This window comes from Lissotriton vulgaris, chromosome 5 (assembly GCF_964263255.1).
Source record: "Lissotriton vulgaris chromosome 5, aLisVul1.2, whole genome shotgun sequence".
NCBI classification, from domain to species: Eukaryota; Metazoa; Chordata; class Amphibia; order Caudata; family Salamandridae; genus Lissotriton; species Lissotriton vulgaris.
The window spans coordinates 1,367,492,373-1,367,511,293 of record NC_141693.1 but is presented as its reverse complement, the minus strand read 5'-3'; positions in this window follow the sequence as shown (position 1 = coordinate 1,367,511,293).

The window sequence follows — 18,921 nt, the reverse complement described above, 5'->3', positions numbered from 1 at the left end:
TCTTTAATAGTAAACTGATACGTAAATTGACAAGAACCCTCGAAGCAGTAGTGAATGAAACTACTTCCGCCCTAGGCAACTTAACAGAGGAGCAGTCTGCTATGCGGATTGTTGTTCTTCAAAATCGTCTCGTTCTTGACGTCATCCTGGCCGATAGGGGCGGAGCTTGTAGAGTCATCGGATCGAGTTGCTGTGTTTTCATTCCAGAAAACGCACCATCAGTATATAGAGCCATAACCCGTCTCCACAAGATTGCAAGTCAGATACACCAGAATCCAGGCACCTGGACTTGGTCCGGTTGGTTCTGGAGCGTGTTATCAGCCTGGGGATGGAAAGTCCTATCCTTCCTCGGAATAGCCCTTCTCATAGTGTTCAGTTGTTGTCTATGTTTACAGTGTGGGCCAGCGATTTGCGGCTTGTGCGCCACATCATGTATTCCCCATTCAAGTTCACGTTCTAAATCCCGCCCGAAAAAGGAAGAGCAAATGATGTTATATGAACAAATTGATGGATTAATGAAGATCGATATATCATGAAGGGTCCGTAGGGGACAAGGAGGGAATGAGGTAATATGAATTTTTATGGTCAATTGTGTCCCCTAACGTAGACCCCAACGGCTCCATGTACGTGCTTCAAGTACATGTATGTTCCCTCCACAACCAGCTATGAAGACGCAAATACATTTGCGTCCAACGTTAACATGTCCTCTTTCAGATCCACCATGAATGGGTCGAATATTCAGTTCCTAAGTATGCCGTGCCACCGTCTTTACATGGTGCACTTTCACGTTTTCCTGGCTCTGGCGAGCTAGGCCCTGATTTCTGCCATCGAGCCCTTTCTGCCTTCTGCCTCTGAAAGCTGCAGCCTGGATCCGCATCCATGACCCTTACCCTACTCCCTGTGCGGCGAGCGGTGCCCGGCTCGGCCTGTTTGCCTGCCAAGACTGTATTTTGCCTTCAAGTTATCTGCTCCGCTCCTCGAAAATACATTCCTGTCTAGTGATTTAGGAAAACATCTCCCCAGCTGCAGAGCAAAGGGCCCGGCCTTTCTGTCTCCGTGCAAGTAATTCATTGCTCCCGTTACCATGGTAGGCCCATGGCCCCCTCGCATTACACGTAGACACGTAGTCACATATGCATGCACTAGCAGTCAGTATAGAATAGCCTCTGCCTGAGAGACCTTTCCTTCTAGATAATACAGTTCCTCAAACACAAGATATTAGATATGATTTGGGTTTAGGTTGTTCTGACACGCCAGACTTCTGTCTCCACGTATGGTGCTAAATGTCAAGTCCCCTTCACCCTCCAGTTCCACGTCAATCACACGTCATGCTGCTGCGCGCACATCTCTGCCATATATTTCTGCTGACACTGCAGGATTCCTCTATGGATCCACCCACCTGTGACACTTTCATGTGACATTGTCTAGCACACACCTCCGTGTACGCCCTCGTGCACGCCTTCTGTTACGTACATGTGTTCTTATCTCTTTTCTCTCAGCTGTTACGCCTTCTGTATCCATCACCATTATATGCATTTACTATATATATTGTACTCTGTTAATAAAGCATTGTCTATCCCTTCCTGAACCTTCGTGGTGATGGAACATGATACCTGGTTCGAACCAATTCCATTTTATGGAATAAAACCCTTATAAACTCAGATGCCACGGACTCTGCCTCTCATTTTTTGATTGAGTTATTCTTATTGAACTTTACCGCATAGAAATTCCGCATAGGTAAATTTTATTTACCACATCAGCACACTGCACATAAACTCTGACCGGAACATCCTGGCAGCACTTCTCCCGTGATGATACTGTTTGCAAGAATTGGGGGCATGGACATCTGACGGGATTGCACAGGAAACAAAATCTCACCAAATCTCAAAAATTCAGCAAATCTCTGCAGCCATTCTGGATGAATAGCAGTCAAGATCTGCACAGGGACATTTGCCATTTACAGAGTCCCCGAAAATCCTTCTGGTCTGCATCATATCAGAGTCCATAAACCATTCAAAACTGCATTGCACACCTAGAACCAAAAATGCAACTAGGAACGACATCACAATCACTCTGGGAGCCGAACCTGCAAAATAAGTAAAAGATGAGTGGTCAAACAATCATGGTGCCAGATGCATGAAGAAAACGTTTTGCGATTTTCTCATATAGGAAATCGCAAAACTGCATGCATGAAAGTGTGTTGAACACTTTTTGCGATTCCTAGGGGATTGCAAATGACCTACTTCATGAATATTAATGACGTTTGTCACAATTTATGACCCCCTAGGAATCGCAAAAATCACAGGGAAGTGGGCCTGCTGGGGTCAGCAGACCACCATGTCTGTGATTGCTTTTAAATAAAGTATTTTTTTTTAATGCAGCCCATTTTCATTAAAGTAAAACGGGATGCGTTTCTAAAACAAAAATTAAAAGTATCCTTTTAATTTTTTTAGAGTGGACAGTGGTCCGTAGTACCACTGCCTGCTCTTAAAAAAACACGGTAACAATTTGCGAATGGGTTACCACCTACTTAAAGTAGGTGGTAAAATGCAAATGTTTTGCGCTGCATTTCGGACACAAAACATTCCTACATGATGCAATTCGGTAATAGGAAGGGAAGCCCTAAACAATGGCCCTTCATAATAGCGAATCGCAAACCCATTTTGCAATTCGGTAACAGGTTACCGATTTGCATAATAGGGTTTTGCTGCATCTGAAAAGCATTTTTCGTGTTTGCAAATGGGCCGATTCTACGAATCGGCCTGTTGGCGAAGACAAAAATGCTTGATGCATGTGCCTCATAGTTCCTTAATCATATTCTTACGCATGGACAACAGAACACTTGTAGATCATTTCCAGAGATGATGCTCAATATGCTGCCTAACAAAGTTTAACATGAACTAACAAATGACTCATAAAGCAAAAAGTAGCTTGTTGAGAGTCAAGCCTACATCAATTTTACTTAAGCCAACATGAAAGCACAACTTGAGCTAATCTAGTACTACAATCGCAAAGTAATCGTAATATACAGAGCAGGCTCAGGCAGATATTGTTTAGTGTAGGTACTGGAACAAGCTGCATGTTATACCAAAGTGTTATACTGGAGGTCATTAATGTGGATGAAAGTAGACAACTTTTCTTCTGCTTTGAACAATACCTGCTTTTTTTGCCATTCCCCTTACCTCTGGGTATGCCTTTTCCTTATAATACATTTACTGGATGTGAGCGTTGCCCACAAGGCTGAAGAACTGGGCCTTTGGGCCTGACGGCGCAGGGCATGCCTGAAATCTTCGAGTTCACCTGCCTTGTTACACAGAGACACGGAATACTCTGTTGGCGTAGAAAACCAAGTTTATTAGCTGCAGCTAAGCACAGTTGTCTCAGAAGTACACCAAGTAGGTTCTCAGGAGACTGCCACTTTACTTCGTGGCTGACAGTCTTTTATAGCCAAAATACATCTGTACAAACATACACCCATTGCACAAAGTTTTAGCCAATCAGAAGAGTTCGAAAACAAGGTGGTGTGCATCCAGAATGCTCTCTGAATACATGTTGTGTGTTATCCAGCCCCTAGAGTTAATCAATACTGGTACCCATAGTTCAGTGTTGCAATGGCAGGGCATGTCTGTATGCTTCAAAGGAAAGGTTGTGAAATGGAAAAACACAGGGAGAGAATAGCGAAGGACAAAAAGATAAGATAGGCAAGAGAGGAATACTAAGGGCTAACCGATGGTTGATACGGAGGTAGTCCAGACAAGGATTAGTTAGGCCGGCTAGTGTCTGAGATTGGTTTCAAAACAAGGACGGAGGGGTTTTTCGACACGTTGCAGTCCAAAAGGGCAGAGATACTTCGTTCATCAAGCAGCCTGTGTAAAGGCAACACAAAATTAAAGAACCTCAGACCCTCCTTTTGCCATTACGCAGGCAATTGACAAAGACTCTCGCTAATCTGAATCGATGTCGATGGTCATGAGGTCGTCAAGCTGTTGCTGCAACATCATCTTCATATTCTCTGTTTTCTGTGACATGGGTCTTGGGACACAGATAGTGGCACAAAGACCACAGATTGTGGGGCCACATTGCAAACAAAGGCAAAATGAGAAGATGATGGCCAAGACTACTCCAATGAAAGTCAATACCCTCCATCCCCATGTGGACAGTAGTCCCTAAAAATATCCCATCAGAGACCAATTTCCTTCGTCCTGGTGGATGGACTCAGTAATATGGTGTAATTTAGAGATGGCCTGGTATACTGTAAGGGCGTTGCCAGGTATGTAAATGCAACAACTGGATCCGATCAATTTACAGACTCCACCACGATCTACAAGAATGATGTCTAACACCATTCTGTTTTGTAATGTCTTAAGGCGATCCACCTGCAGCTCGGTAGTTATATTACTCAGTGCTCCAACAGTTTCATTTATTGTTGCTTCAACTACTCGAATGAGGTGCCTGATATTTCTACTATTGGCCATAGGGCCCAAAATGGGAGGAATCCCTTACGGGAATCGCCTCCTTCTTGTCCTGCTGTGTCTTCCAAAGCAATAACCCCTCTACCGTGCCTTGTCTTGTGATGTCCTGAAGGAGCTGGATATGTTGGAGGGAGGAGAAAAGCTATATAACAAATTCCTGAGATATCGGCTGGTAGCCATGTATAGGCTCTGTCATGGCAAACAAAATACGTCCCTTGAGACGCTACCAGTGGTGGAGACATTTGGGATGCATAGGTATATGTGATGTTACAAGTGCTCTTTCCCAATTGGGCCTTAGGACTTTGACCATTTCCTTGGAGACATAAGTGCCCTTGGTGGGGTACAGTATATATAGGTAGGGATCTTTTCCTTTTGGCTCTGTCTGTAAGACTAGTGACATAATGTGTCACATTCCAATCAATGTATGCTTGTCGTTCGTCAGTGGGGAATTCATTACATTTCTTATAATGTTTTGACATAGCCACTATTCCTTTTATTAGTGCGTCATGACTAACGTCAATTCCATCCCTATACGGACCAACAGGATGTCGATGTTGGTTCTCATAGACATTGGCAAACATAGAGGTGTAAGCCCAAGCAGATTCATTTAGGGAGAAGGGTAGAACTAAATATGGCATTCCTTTATCTGTATTATGGGGTAAAAGTCCACATACCCAGCAATCGGTGGTATTGATCACCAATTGATGCTGGTGTAACAATTGAATGAAGGAATTGTTAAAATACTCCATTCTCCAAATTTGCTCATGCTCTGGTAGCGTATAAAATTGGTGTGGGGAAGCAGTAGTACGAAAAGATATAGCGTGAGAGGTAGGTGTAGTGACAGATGTTGGCTGCAAAGTGTGAGTAACTCAACCCACACAAGCTAACAAAATACATAAAAAGGTTAAAACATATAATGCTACATCACATCTACTATATAATAATTTACAGTATTTTTTCTTCATTTTTGTTCTTTTGTCATTTTCTAATTCACTAGAATTCATCCTCGAAAGTGTTGCTCGTGGCCATCTTCCTATCTCACTTAGCTGTGGTTATTAGCCGTCCTATGACATTGCAGGTCCTGCAGGCCTATTGCCACTACTCAGGCCACAAACCAAGTCTCCTACCACGACCCTGCAACTTGATTGGATGATTCAAGTATCGTATGAAAAAAAATGCAATTCAGGAATAAAGAAAAGAAAAAAAAAAGTCTCAACTGTCTTTGGCCGCTCTAGGCCTCAAATTGTATCTGGTCTTGTTTGGCAAAGTCTGGTCCTGGAAAAGTGTCTCTGGATGAGTTGTATTTATTCTGAGATGCGATGGTACAGCTTCTTGCAAAACATCATCATCTTCCTTCTCAGTCCGAATCCATTCCAGGTGTGCATCGCCAAAAGGTACAAACCGGGGGACCCTTTCTCCTTCAAAATCACCCACACCTTTGCGGACCCAGTGGTCAAAGGGCAAAGGTAAGGGTACCTTTTTGCAGTGCACACCATGGATCCAGTTCTTATTTCCAACCACTTTCACAGCTGTACGTGTCACCTGACTCGGCTCTCGCCAGCGAGGCTCCAAGTTCCTCGTCCTTTGGAAATTTTTCAGGCACACCCAGTCCCCGGGTTGGATGGTGTGCCCGGGATCGGAAGAAGCCTGAGGCAAAGCGTCTTGTACCTACTGATGGAGAACACGCAATTTAGTGGTGAGGTCATGCAAATAGTCAACCAACATTGGGCATTCTATGTCAGAGTACTTCTTGGGTCTAGGGACTCCCCAGACATTCGCCGGGCGTCCAAACACTATCTCGTATGGGCTAAGCCCCACACGAGAATGAACAGCTGTTCGGGTGGACAAGAGAGCCAAAGGTAAAGCATTGGGCCAAGCAAGACCCGTGCTGGCCTGTATCTTTGCAAGTTTAAGCTTGAGAGTGCCATTATAGCACTCTACCAAACCCGATGACTGAGGGTGGTTTGCCGCATGGAATTTCTGCCTAATACCAAGACCTGCACATACTTTCTGCATGATTTGACCCACAAATTCACTTCCATTGTCACTCCAGACAATTCGAGGTAAACCAAACCTCAGAAAGTATTCTTTCAGAAGGACCTTTTGCTGTAGACAAAGCAGTATATCCTTTAGGGGGTAGGCCTCTATCCATCTAGAAAAGGCACACACCACCACAAGGACATACTTTAAGTTATTGCATCCCTCCATGTGAATGTAGTCTATTTGCAACACCTCAAAAGGATACGTTGGGGGAGCAAAATGGCCTGCTGGGGTTGGTGTCCCCCTTCCTGGATTATGCATTAAACAAACCATGCAATGATTATCTGCGCATTTAGGGATCCCCGAATTCTCCCATACAGGAGCCAGAAGCTTGCATATCCCTTTTGCACTAATTTGGGCTGGACCATGCGCCATAGTAACTACTGGAAGCACATAGGCGTCTGGTAACAACCACCGCTGATGTTCCGACAATTCTATCCAACACCCCGTCACATCCAACATACCCATGCCATCTTTCCACTTACTCAATTCTTTCTCTGTATCCTCTTTCTGAATCATTTTCACACTTTCTATTGTGTCCTCACACATTCCTCCTTGGCTGACCCATCTAGCAGGGCCTGCAACATACATACGACTCGTCACATCTCTAGCTGTCTCTTTCGCTATCTGATCCGCAAAAGCATTTCCTTCACCCACGTCATCGGTGATCCTCTTATGCGCACTACACTTCACAATTGCTATCTGAGTGGGCAAAGCAAGTGATTCTAGAAGGTCATTTACTAACTGACCATGCTGTATTTTAGTACCGTGGGAGGTGAAGAATCCTCTTTCCCTCCAGAGGCGGCCAAAACTGTGGGCCACCCCAAATGCATACTTGGGCTGAATTATGCCTAATGCATGCTGTCTCTACAACTGTATGCAAAGTGGTAACAGCATAAGCCGCAGTCGTTTCACCATTGGGAAGCTTGAAACAAGAACCATCCACCCATAGAATCCCATCCGGGTCCAGGGGTGGCGTATCTTTTAAATCAATTCTACCTTTTGTCTCTTTCTCTGTACGGAGAAAACAATCATGTTGCCCCTGAGTGCCTTTCTCTACTGGGATCGGTAACAGTGTAGCTGGATTTAGGGTATTGCATCGTTTGATGTGTATGTGGCTAGCTCAGAGCGTCAGCTCGTACCCAGATAAGCGGGCGCTCGTAAGGTGCTGAGTTTTTAGGAGAGTATCTACTGCATGTGGCACCATGACAATAAGAGTATTGTCTAGTACCAATCCAGCAGACTGGCGAATGGAAACTGCTGCTGCTGCTGTAGCCTTCAGACAACTGGGTAATCCTTTAGCTACAGGGTCTAATGTAGCCGAAAAATAGGCACATGGGCGCCGCTTGTCCCCAAATTGTTGTGTCAAAACTGACAACGCGCAACCTTCTCTCTTATGGACATAAAGTGTGAAAGGCTTGCTGTAATACGGAGAACCCAACACAGGAGGAGAACACAAGGAAGTAGGCAAATCAGTAAAACTTTTCTGGCATTCCTCTGTCCAAGGGAGAGGTTGGGTTGTATCTTTAAGGGTAAGTGCTAACAAAGGTTTCGCTAACAAAGTAAAATTTGGAATCCACTATCTACAATAAGAGGTAATACCCAAAAAGGCACGCACCTCTCTCTGTGTAGATGGTACAGACATTTGTGCGATTGCTTGGATTCATTCTGGGGTCAATCGCCGTCCCTCCTTTGACAAGAGATGACCTAAGTAGGTAACCTCTTGGCGACAATATTGCAATTTAGAGGGCGAAAACCTGTGATGAAGGTCAGACAAGTGACGTAACAGTGAGACAGTAACTTGTTTACAAATTTCCTCAGAATCAGCAGCAACCAACAGATCATCTACGTATTGAATAAGGGTGGCACCTGGAGGCAAAGTGAAAGCATCGAGCTGAGTTTTCAAAGCGTGACTGTAAATGGAGGGACTCTCACAATAGCCTTGATGTGCACGCTTGAACCGGAAACTTCGGCCTCCCAAAGAAAAACCAAAAATATCCCTACTTTCCTCAGCAATGGGAATGCTAAAGACAGCATTCTTAAGGTCAATGACCGAGAACCAGGCAGCCAAAGCAGGTATCATTGCCAGTAGAGCAGTGATAATTGGACGACAGGAAACTGGGGTACAACAATCTCATTGACCTCCCGGAGATCGATCACAAAACGATAAACAGGTGGCTGGGAAGAATCAGTACGTTTAAGAACAGGCAAGACAGGACTATTGCATACATTTCCCCTACTCTCTTCAACCACATCTTTCTCAACCAAATCATAAATAATAGCCAAGAGCGCTCTCTCAACATCACTAGAAATCTTATACTGAGGAATGCGAGGTAACTTAACATTAGATTTAAGGGTGACAACATAGGGTGGAATCTGCATGAGACCAGCATCATTGGGGCCTGTAGCCCAAAGAGAAGCAGGCAGGGAACGTAATTCAGAAGGGAGTTGGTCTCTAGACAAATATGTCGGGGAAATCAGTCTCTTCCCTAAAGTAAGATGTACACCAGAAGGAGAACAATGCAGTGTCGCATATAGTCTTTTCAACAAATCCAAACCCAACAAATGTTCACCACAACCAGTCGTCAAAATAAGCGGAGCCTCTAAATCATAAGGATCAATGGAGATAGGCAAAGGACAAGAAACTGGGTTACGAACTGGGACGCCAGAAAATCCAACAGAAACATTTGTTAAGCCAGGCAAAGGTGCCCCAGGGACTTTAGAGTGGATGATAGAACTCTTCGTTGCACCAGTATCCAAGAGGAATGGCTCTGACACACCTAGCGCAACGACTTCAACATAAGGCCATTTTGGTCCACTGGAACTGAAATGACTCCCTCACTTTATCTACGGCTGTCCTAGCTAGAGAAACCCTGATTCTTATCTTCCATATAATAATCGTCATTATAATAATGGGCAGACTGAGTATTTTGCTGATCAAAATAATTAATGGAATTTTTAGGCAGAAAGGAACATTGATTCTGGGACATTGTACTTCGGCCCTTCCCCCTAGGTGTTGACTGAGAGCCACCTCGGCCTCGCGGCCCAGGCGTACCACCAGCACGCTGCAATAAAATCGGGCAATTATTCTTGAAGTGACCTTCTCCTTGCAATAGGCACATTGATTAGGACCCAGTGGAGGCCGTGGAACAAAGGGCTCAGGTTTCTGAAACAACTTCTGAAATTGGGGAGTCGGCTGAAACTGATGCTGAGCAGGGCGAGGGGGATAACCCTGTTGCAAAAGAACTTTAGTCTTTAATTCTTTGGTCTTTTTATCTAGTTTATCCTTCTCCTCCTTATCCCTATTTTCATAATACTGAGCAGTAGCCAATATCTGGGCAGAAGAAGAAACAGCCCATGAACTTTCAGAATCTTTTAATTTATTAGAGAGTTTGGGAAGTAAATTAAATACAAATTTATCTACCAACAATCGTTGTCCACTCTCTGTGCTCATATCCTGACCACTGTGATCAAGAAACGTCTCCTCGAAACGAGTAAAGAAATCGAAGACACTCTCATCCTTCTTCTGTTTACAGGCAGCTTACTTATCCCAGTTAACTCGCAGAGCGGGCATCATAGTTTTCATTAAGGTAATATTCCTACCAGGAAGTTGTGCAACTAAATCATCAGGTTTAGAACCACCCACTTGAAGTCTATCAGCGGCAAGTATAGCAGCCCAATCACCTCCTAATTCTTGGACGTGGTCCTCTTTCCAAATCTTAGCCCACAACGGTTGCGGGACAACATTTCCCATCAGCATATCTATGTCAGCCAAATTCAGAATACAAGCATCAACAGTCTGAGACAATTCCTTGTAATAACCAGCAGGGTTTTTACGGGGGTCAGGTAAGGACTGTTTAAGGGCCAGAACCTCAGATCTCTTCCGAGGTACATGTACCCATCTACGTTGGAAGTGAGCTGCTATAGGCTGATTACCATCCTGGGCTGCAACCGCTTCTCTCCACACTGGGGGAACCTCTTGCATAGGGTAGTGTTTCAGTTTGCGCCTAACATAAGGATCAGGTTCAGACAAAGACTGGGAAATAAACATCGATCTGAAGGTGACAAGTGTCTGTATAGCATCCTCAACCTCAGGACCCACAATAATTCCCTTATCAAAATCAGTCCTAATATCCAGCAAACCCTTGGGAGCTAAACCCAATCCCGCAGCCTCCCATTCCTGACCTAAAATGCCACACATGGTGTCAAAAACAAATCTTTGTATAGGGGCATCCCACTTCTCAAAAGTATCCATAATATCTCGTACAGTATACTCGGGACTATTCATAATCCACTTGCGGGCAAGGAGATATAACGCATCTCGTTCTTGGGAATCTGGGACTAAACTACGGGTCTGCCTGCGGGGAAGGACAGGAGTCAGACTTACTGACCCAAAGAGAGGAGAAAAGAGACCAGAAACAGTCTCAACCATCCGCTGACGGACAGAAGGGGAAGTTGGCAGAAAAACAGGAGATAAGGTATGAGACGGAGCAGGAGAAGAGGCAACAGGTAGAACGGAGGTCGAGGGCAAAGAAGGCTGAGGCAAAGAAGTCGAAGGCAAGGGAGCTGAAGGCAGAGGAGCTGGAGTCAGAGAAGCTGGCGGTAGTGGTAGTGCCACAAAGGGCTGTGGTGGAGGTGCAGGAGCTGGAGCTGGTGGGAGAGTAACAGGTTGCTGTATGGGTAACAAAAGCGGAGGTGCATTAGCACCTTGTACATAGGGCGGGGGCGATCTTAACAAGTGAGACATTAAAGGATCCTTCTCAAGATCAGCATCAGGATTCGGGGAAGAAGTCGGCAGCACCGGGTAACATTTATCAATCGCCATGCGATGTTGCCTATCTGAGATCTCTATCGCATGATCTATTTCATTACCTTTAAACTGTTGTGCAGCCTGTATAACAGTCATGCCTCTTTCTTTCCTATCTCTTTTTCCCTGTTTAATTTCTTTCTGTTTGGCTTCCTTGCGCCAAAGGCAAAAAGAGTCAAACATAGCCGGATGGGCTTTTCTTTTAAACAAAGTCGCTTCTAAATTATCTAAAATGTCAGGCTCAAAACTACCATTATGTGGCCACTGCAAAACACCATCTTTCTTCGTATAGCGGACCCACACTTCATTAAAGGTGATGGGGCCCACACCATGTTTAGAATAGAGCTCATAAGTAAGAGTTCCAGCCGGAGAAATTGGACAAGAGTCCTCCAGTCGGGAGTCCATATCGCAACAAAAACAACACAATTTTTTTAACTTACTGAAACCAGGCATCGTTTCTTCACTGGCTTCCTACAAACAACAAGGTGCTAATCAAAACAGCACAAACGTACTCACCCCTTGGCTTCGAAAATTGCAATTGTCGAATCTAAGAACTCAAAAACAAAGAAGTGGGAGCTACCCACCAGTACTTAACCAAATGTCTTATCACGCCAACAGAGGTCCGTCTAACGTCTCGCAATACCAGTCATCACCAAAAAGGGACCAAGGCAGGACGGCAGTCAGGGTAGCAGTCACCAGCAGTCGTTGGAAAGGAGAAGCCACACTTCAAAAGACCATCGGTCCACTTTTCGACATACAGGGGTCGCTGGTGTGGGGGTGCCTTCTCTGGAATTTTCCTGCGGGGCTCCTCACGATCCTTGGGCTCAACCGCTACCTCTGAAGCCGCCCCACATTTGGCTGCCAATTGAAAAACCGGGCCTTTGGGCCTGGCAGCGCAATGCACGCCTGAAGTCTTGAGTTCACCTGCCTTGTTGCACAGAGACACTGTGGTAAATAAAGTATTACCCTGTCATAATTTCTATAAATAAACAAAGGGTCATGCATATAATGAGAGGCAGAGTCCGTGGTGTCCGATTCAAAATGGCTTTATTTCAGTAACTCGAGTTAAGGGAGAATCGGGTTCCATCACCACTAAGGTTCAGGAAGGGTCTTCTAAACTTTATTCACAGAGTACAATATTTATACATTAAATTGCATAGAGAAGGAGGAGCGCTCCAGGCAGAGCAAGAGAAAGAAAGTGATAAGAGCATGTGGGCGTGCATGAGGGCGTTCACTTGAGGAGTCATAGGTGTGTCATAGGTGGGTGGATACATGGAGGGGGTCTGCATGGCCAGCTGAAACCTTTGCCCTACTTGTGTGCGCAACTTGGTCATGACGTGCAATTGACGTGTAACTGGGGGAAGCTGGGGGAGCTGACTTTCGGTCTAGTAGAGAGGCCTTCAGTGTCAGGACGACCTGCATGTCTGGTATTATCTGATATCTTAAGTTTGGAGGATGTATTTTCTGAAGCAAAGGTCGCTCAAGCAAAGGTTGCTCATCACCAAGAGCCAGTGTGGACATATATTTCTTCGTTCATTGCGTGGGGGCTTTGGGCTTTCTATGGATGTGAGCTCTGCAAATCACTTGGAAACAGAAAGGCTAGGCCCTATCTCTGCAGACGGGTTCTGTTTACCTTCTTCACTAGGCAAGAATGTGATTCTGTAGAGCAAGCAGATAACTGTGTGCAAAATACTGTCTTGGCACCCCGGGCTGTGTCTCTCTCAGCTGAGCCAAAAGTATGCGAGGTCAGGGATACGTAACTGAGCTGCAGCTCTCAGAGTGTCTGGAGGCATGAAACCTTAATTCGGGTCCTGGCTCAGGCTGAGCCACAAAATGGGTTCATCTCGATTTTAAACGTGCACAATACAAAAACATGGGCAACATGGGCAACATGGGCCTCAGTGCAATATTAACGTTTCTTTCATGGAAGGCTTGGTAACTGACATCCTAAAGTGGGACGGAAATGCAGAGGCATTATTATTGCAGGCCATAGAGGGAAAATACATGGATGACATGCACATACACTAAACGTGGGGTACACGCAGGGGACACATTGGCCATGTAAAATGTCATTTTCCTCATTCCCTCCTTGCCCCCTACTGTACCCTTCAGGACACATCTATATTCATGAGACCGTATATCTGATCATACAGCATCATTTGTTCATCTTTTATCTTTTGTATACGTGGATGGGGAACACAGGCAGTGGCACACAGGCCGCAAATCGCCGGGCCACACTGCAGACAGAGACAGCAGCCGAATATCATAAGCAGTATCATTCCTAGGAACGACAACACTTTCCATCCCCATGCTGATACTGGGTCTTGATGTATATCATGAGCAATCTTGTGGAGCCTTGTTATTGCTGCGTACACAGATGGCGCGTTATTTGGAATTAAAACGCAACAACTGGAGCGGATCAGTCTACAAGCCCCGCCCCTATCTGCCAGGATGACGTCAAGAACAAGGCGGTTCTGAAGAACAACAAGTCGTATGGCAGACTGTTCCTGGGTCAAGTTCGCCAGGGCAGATGCAGTCTCATTTACTACTGTTTCCAGAGTTCTTGTTAACCTGCGTATAAGTTTACTGTTTTGGACGGAACCTATGAAGAAAAAGAATCCTCTATTGAAATATGTATATTGCTCCCAAGCTGTCTCAGTCTGATCAATCACTGGGGAATCGGTCTCTCTCCTGTGTCTAACATGCTCTATTCGTGAATCTCGATGATAATGGGATGGGGCCAGAAAGACGGGTGGCAGCAGGAACGCTATATAGCATGTTCCACCCCAGTCTAAGGGCAGATGTACATGGGCTGTCTGACCGCAAATTAAATAGGTATGGCGAGATGCTTTGAAAGAAGGCTTTCCTTTATCATTAAACTCGACTACAGCATTACACTCGCTGTGTCCCATATGTACTGATCCTTTCTTTCTAACGCACAAATCACCTTTTACTGGTAGGACTGAAATAGTCGGTGGATCTGCATTTTGCTTGGGCTGAACATTCAGAAACATAAAGCTAAGGGAAGCATTTCCTTGCTCGTACTCTTCATTTTCTAGATCGGTCCCCTTCCTTTGGGGAAGACCGTCTTCGTCTGGAAAACATGCCTCATTCATTACTTTATTCAAATTACCCCATATCCAGTCACCCTGGTAAACTATGGACGTTCTGTCTAGTGATGACATTAAGGCAAACCATGCTCCGCACGAACCATTGTGCGAGAACGGAAAAGGGAAGAAGGGCAGAACTCTCTTCGTCTTTTGATAAGGTGGAAGTTGGCCACATACCCAGCAATCTGTTGCATTGCTGGTCTGATGAGAACGGCGCAACATCCGAATAAAAGAATTGTTGCGCAGAGCTAGTCGATATGTTATGTTATGTTATGTTATATGTTTTGTAGAGCGCAACAGCTGCCCCAGCAACGGGGCGTCCCGGCGCTAGAACCATAACACAATCTACTGGAAACGAGAGAGGGATCTATGTGGTGGGAAAAAGATGGGTTTTGATCGCTCTTCGGAAGGCTAACAATTCATCCATGCAACGGATGTGGAGAGGGAGGGAGTTCCACAGTTTGGCCCCCAGTAGCTTGAAGGAACGACCTCCGATGCGACAGATTTTCGTCTGGGGTATCAGGGCTAGATGTTGCCCCATAGACCGGAGGTTTCGTTTGGGTTTATAGGGGGTCATCAGAGGCCGAAGAAGCTCTGGGCCTTCATTCTTCAGGATCTTAAAGGCAAATAAGAGGGCCTTGAACTGGATCCGGGCTTCTATGGGCAGCCAATGAAGTCTTTGCAAAGTCGCTCTTACTGAACATCTCCTCGGAAGGCCTACTATCGCTCTGGCTGCCGAGTTCTGGATTCGTTGGAATCTTTTTATCTCTGCTTTATTCGCTCCCAGCAGCAGGACACTCGCATAGTCCAGTCTAGACAAGATAGTAGACTGCACTATGAGTTGTCGTGTCTTGGAGTCGAAGTAGCCCAGGATGTGGTATAGGCTTCTCAGTAGTCCAGTGCAGGTTGCGGCAACTTTTTTAGTGTGTGCTTGGAAGCTCAGGGTCGAGTCCAGCCACACCCCTAGGTTTTTTACTAAGTTTTTTGGAGGGGGTGCTGGGCCCAGAGACTGAGGCCACCATAAATCGTTCCAGTTGTTGCTGTTTTTCCCCATTATTAGTACCTCGGTTTTACCACCGTTCAGTTGGAGGCAGTTTGCTGTCATCCATTTGGCGACGGCAGACAGTCCATCCCTAAAGTTGGTAGCCTCCGGGGAGGGAGCCTCACAAAGGCTGATGACTAGCTGAGTGTCGTCAGCATACGACACCATTGTGAGGCCCCATCTCTTAGCAACCTCTGCCAAAGGTTGCATATATAGGTTGAACAGGGAGGGGCTGATATGACAGTTCATGGGGTGGCAGATCACTGAATGTATGCTCTACGGTGTCATTAATGGAAAAGTGTATATGTGAGGCAATAGGAGGAAAGAAAACATGTACGGTAGTGTTAAGCTGATACATATTATAGTGATGCACAGAAGAGACAGAAAAATCAGAGTTACTATACATCTACTGCGTAATATCTTGCAGTATTTTTCTTTCATTTTGCTCTTTTTACTATTCTGGTCTACGATCTTATACATGTCAGGAACCTGTCTAACCGATTCACCACCTAGTGGACTTAAACAATTAAACGCTGTCTGACTTTCTAGATCGTAACTTGGACCTGTACTCTTGCTGCGGAGTCTTTTCTAGCAAAGGGGGGCTCAAAGTCTGTACTGTCTTTTGTCTTTATCAAAGTTCCAGAATCTCCAAAGTACTTTTTACAATGATGGGCATGAAGCCATCCTTTTCTTCCTTCGACCTTGATGGCTGTCCTCGTGGTCAGTAATACTAATTTCGGTGTCGTCCAACGCGGCTCAAGGGGACTTGATCGATCAAAATTCCGCACGAAGACGAAATCACCAGGGACTATGGCATGCTCCTTGACCTGGGTGTTGTCAGGGAAGGCGGCGGCAACCTGTGAACGACAAGAGAGTAGTGCAGACATCAAGGAAGCCAGGTAATCTGTCAGCATGTTACTGTCAACATCAGTTATTTTCTTAGGCATAGGTGTACCCCACATATTTGGCGGTCTACCGAAAACCACTTCAAAAGGAGATAGGCCTGTTCTGGAATGAGCTACCATACGTATGTAAAAGAGGGCAACCGGCAAGGCTACCATCCAATCCACGCCTTTTTCTGCACAGATCTTTGCTAATTTCGTCTTTATTGTCTGATTATGCCTTTCAACAAGGCCTGCTGCTTCAGGGTGTCGTACACAATGAAACCTCCACTGATATCCTAACAGAAGGGACACTTGTTTCATTAATTCAGAAGAAAAAGGCTGACCATTGTCTGAGTACACGACACGGGGCAATCCGTATCTAGGGAAGAATTCACGCACCAATTGCCTGGCGGTTGTCACAGCAGTATAATCTGGGACTGGGTACGCTTCTGTCCATCTAGTCAGTGCACACACAACTACCAGGACATACTTGTAACCTCTACATCTGTCCATTTGGATATAATCCATCTGGAGGACCTCAAAAGGATGGTCAGGAGGATGAAATCCGCCTTGTTCCACCGGGATGCCTTTACCTGGATTGAACTGGCAACAGATCATACAGGTTCGCACTTTTTGCTTCGCTGCTGCACGCAGGTGCTTGTTAAACCAGATATTCTGTAAGCTGTCTAGCATTGCCTTCTCTCCCAAGTGTGCTGGACTATGTGCTGTGTTTATGATCACTTGTACCATGGAGTCTGGAAGAAACCATGTAGCTTTGCCTTTAGTCATCCAACCTTGGTCAGTCTGGACCCCTCCTTGTTCAGTCCATTTCTTTATTTCATCTGAAGTGGCATGTGTCTGTATGTCGAGTACATCTTGAGAAGGATCCCTGACTGTCATACTTTTTGTCAGTAATGGTACCTCTGTCTTTGTCATGTCTGTTGGTGTCTGGGCTGTAAGTTTAGCAGTTCGGTCTGCCAGGTCATTACCCTGGGAAATGGTATCTGTAACTTTGGTGTGTGCTTTGCATTTCAGGATAGCTATGGCTGTAGGTGAATGTATTGCGTCTAACAGAGCCTGAATAAGCGGGCCGTGCTGAATTTTAGCCCCATGAGAGGTCAAGAAACCTCTCTCCCTCCATAATACTCCGAAGTCATGAACTACGCCGAAAGCGTATTGTGAATCTGTATAAATGTTCACTTTCAAGTTCTTAGCTCTTATGCAAGCTTGTGTCAGAGCGATGAGCTCTGCTGCTTGTGCTGACAGTGTGTCTATTCTTTGTGTCTCTATGACTTCAGTATCAGTGGTCACGGCATATGCTGCCACTAACTCTCCCGAACTTGTTCTCGTGCATGATCCATCTACATATAGTGTCAGGTCAGGGTCTGGCAGTGCAATATCTGTCAGGTCTTGTCTTAGTTTCGTCACTATATTCATTATTTCCACACAGTCATGTGGTGCGGTGTCTACTGTACTTGAGGGCAAAAGTGTAGCAGGGTTCAGAATGTTGCATCGTCTGATCTCTATGTGTGGCTGAAATAACGTCAGTTCATATCCTGTCAGTCTCGCTACAGTCAAGTGTTGTGTCTGTGTCCTGTTCAAGAGAACTTCCACTGCATGTGGTACCTGGACTATCAGGGGGGTGTCCCAGCACTATGGAGTCACTTTGTCTTATGGCTAGGGCTGTTGCTGCAACTGATTTCAGGCACGCAGGCAGAGCCTGGGCCACTGGATCCAGTGTACTAGAAAAATAAGCACAAGGATTGTGTTTACCTGCTTGATATTGTGTGAGGACAGATAATGCTGTTCCATCTCGTTCAGTTACGAAAAGCATAAAGGGTTTGCTGTAACTAGGAGTCTCTAAAACTGGCGCTTGACATAAGGCTCTTTTTAATTCTTCAAATGCCAAGGTATGTTCTTGTGTCCAAGGGAGGACAGTCGAAGACGCTGCCTCCTGTGAATGCAATGGTCTTCTGTATTGCGCGCTTTGTGTTGTTTCTGCCATCACTTCTTTCTACTTCTTATTATTTTGTTATTCTTTCTCACTTTCCTTTGTCTCACTTTATTTCTTATGTCTGGTTTACTCTTTTATTCCCCTTCTTGTCCTTTATTTCATGTATTTTAGGCCTCTACTTGTTCTGTTATGGCTTTTATTGCAATTCCATCTCTTTCTATTTCAAAATCGGCACTTTTTGTCCAAACTCGATCTCTTCCTGACTTAAAAATGGCCGCCGAGCCGTTCTGGCTTCTTATTGGTTCGTTTGCCTGCTTTTAAAATGGCCGCCGCTGATCACGCGGGACTTCGCGTCCACTCTCAGCGCTGCCTGACTTCAAGATGGCCGCCACCTCTATTCTCGCTTGTGATTGGCTGCCGCGCCTGACCCCAAAATGGCCGCCGAGACTCTTGCGAGAGCTCGCGCTGCCTTCTTCTCTTCTCAGTCTTTACTTTCGCGCTCTTTGCTGCTTTGCTGGGCGCTTACCGGGGGTCGCTCGGTCACTTTCCTGGTCCTCCTGCAGCGATCGGGGTGGGCTCCCGTGTCGCTGCCGCTGCATTGACGTCCCTTTT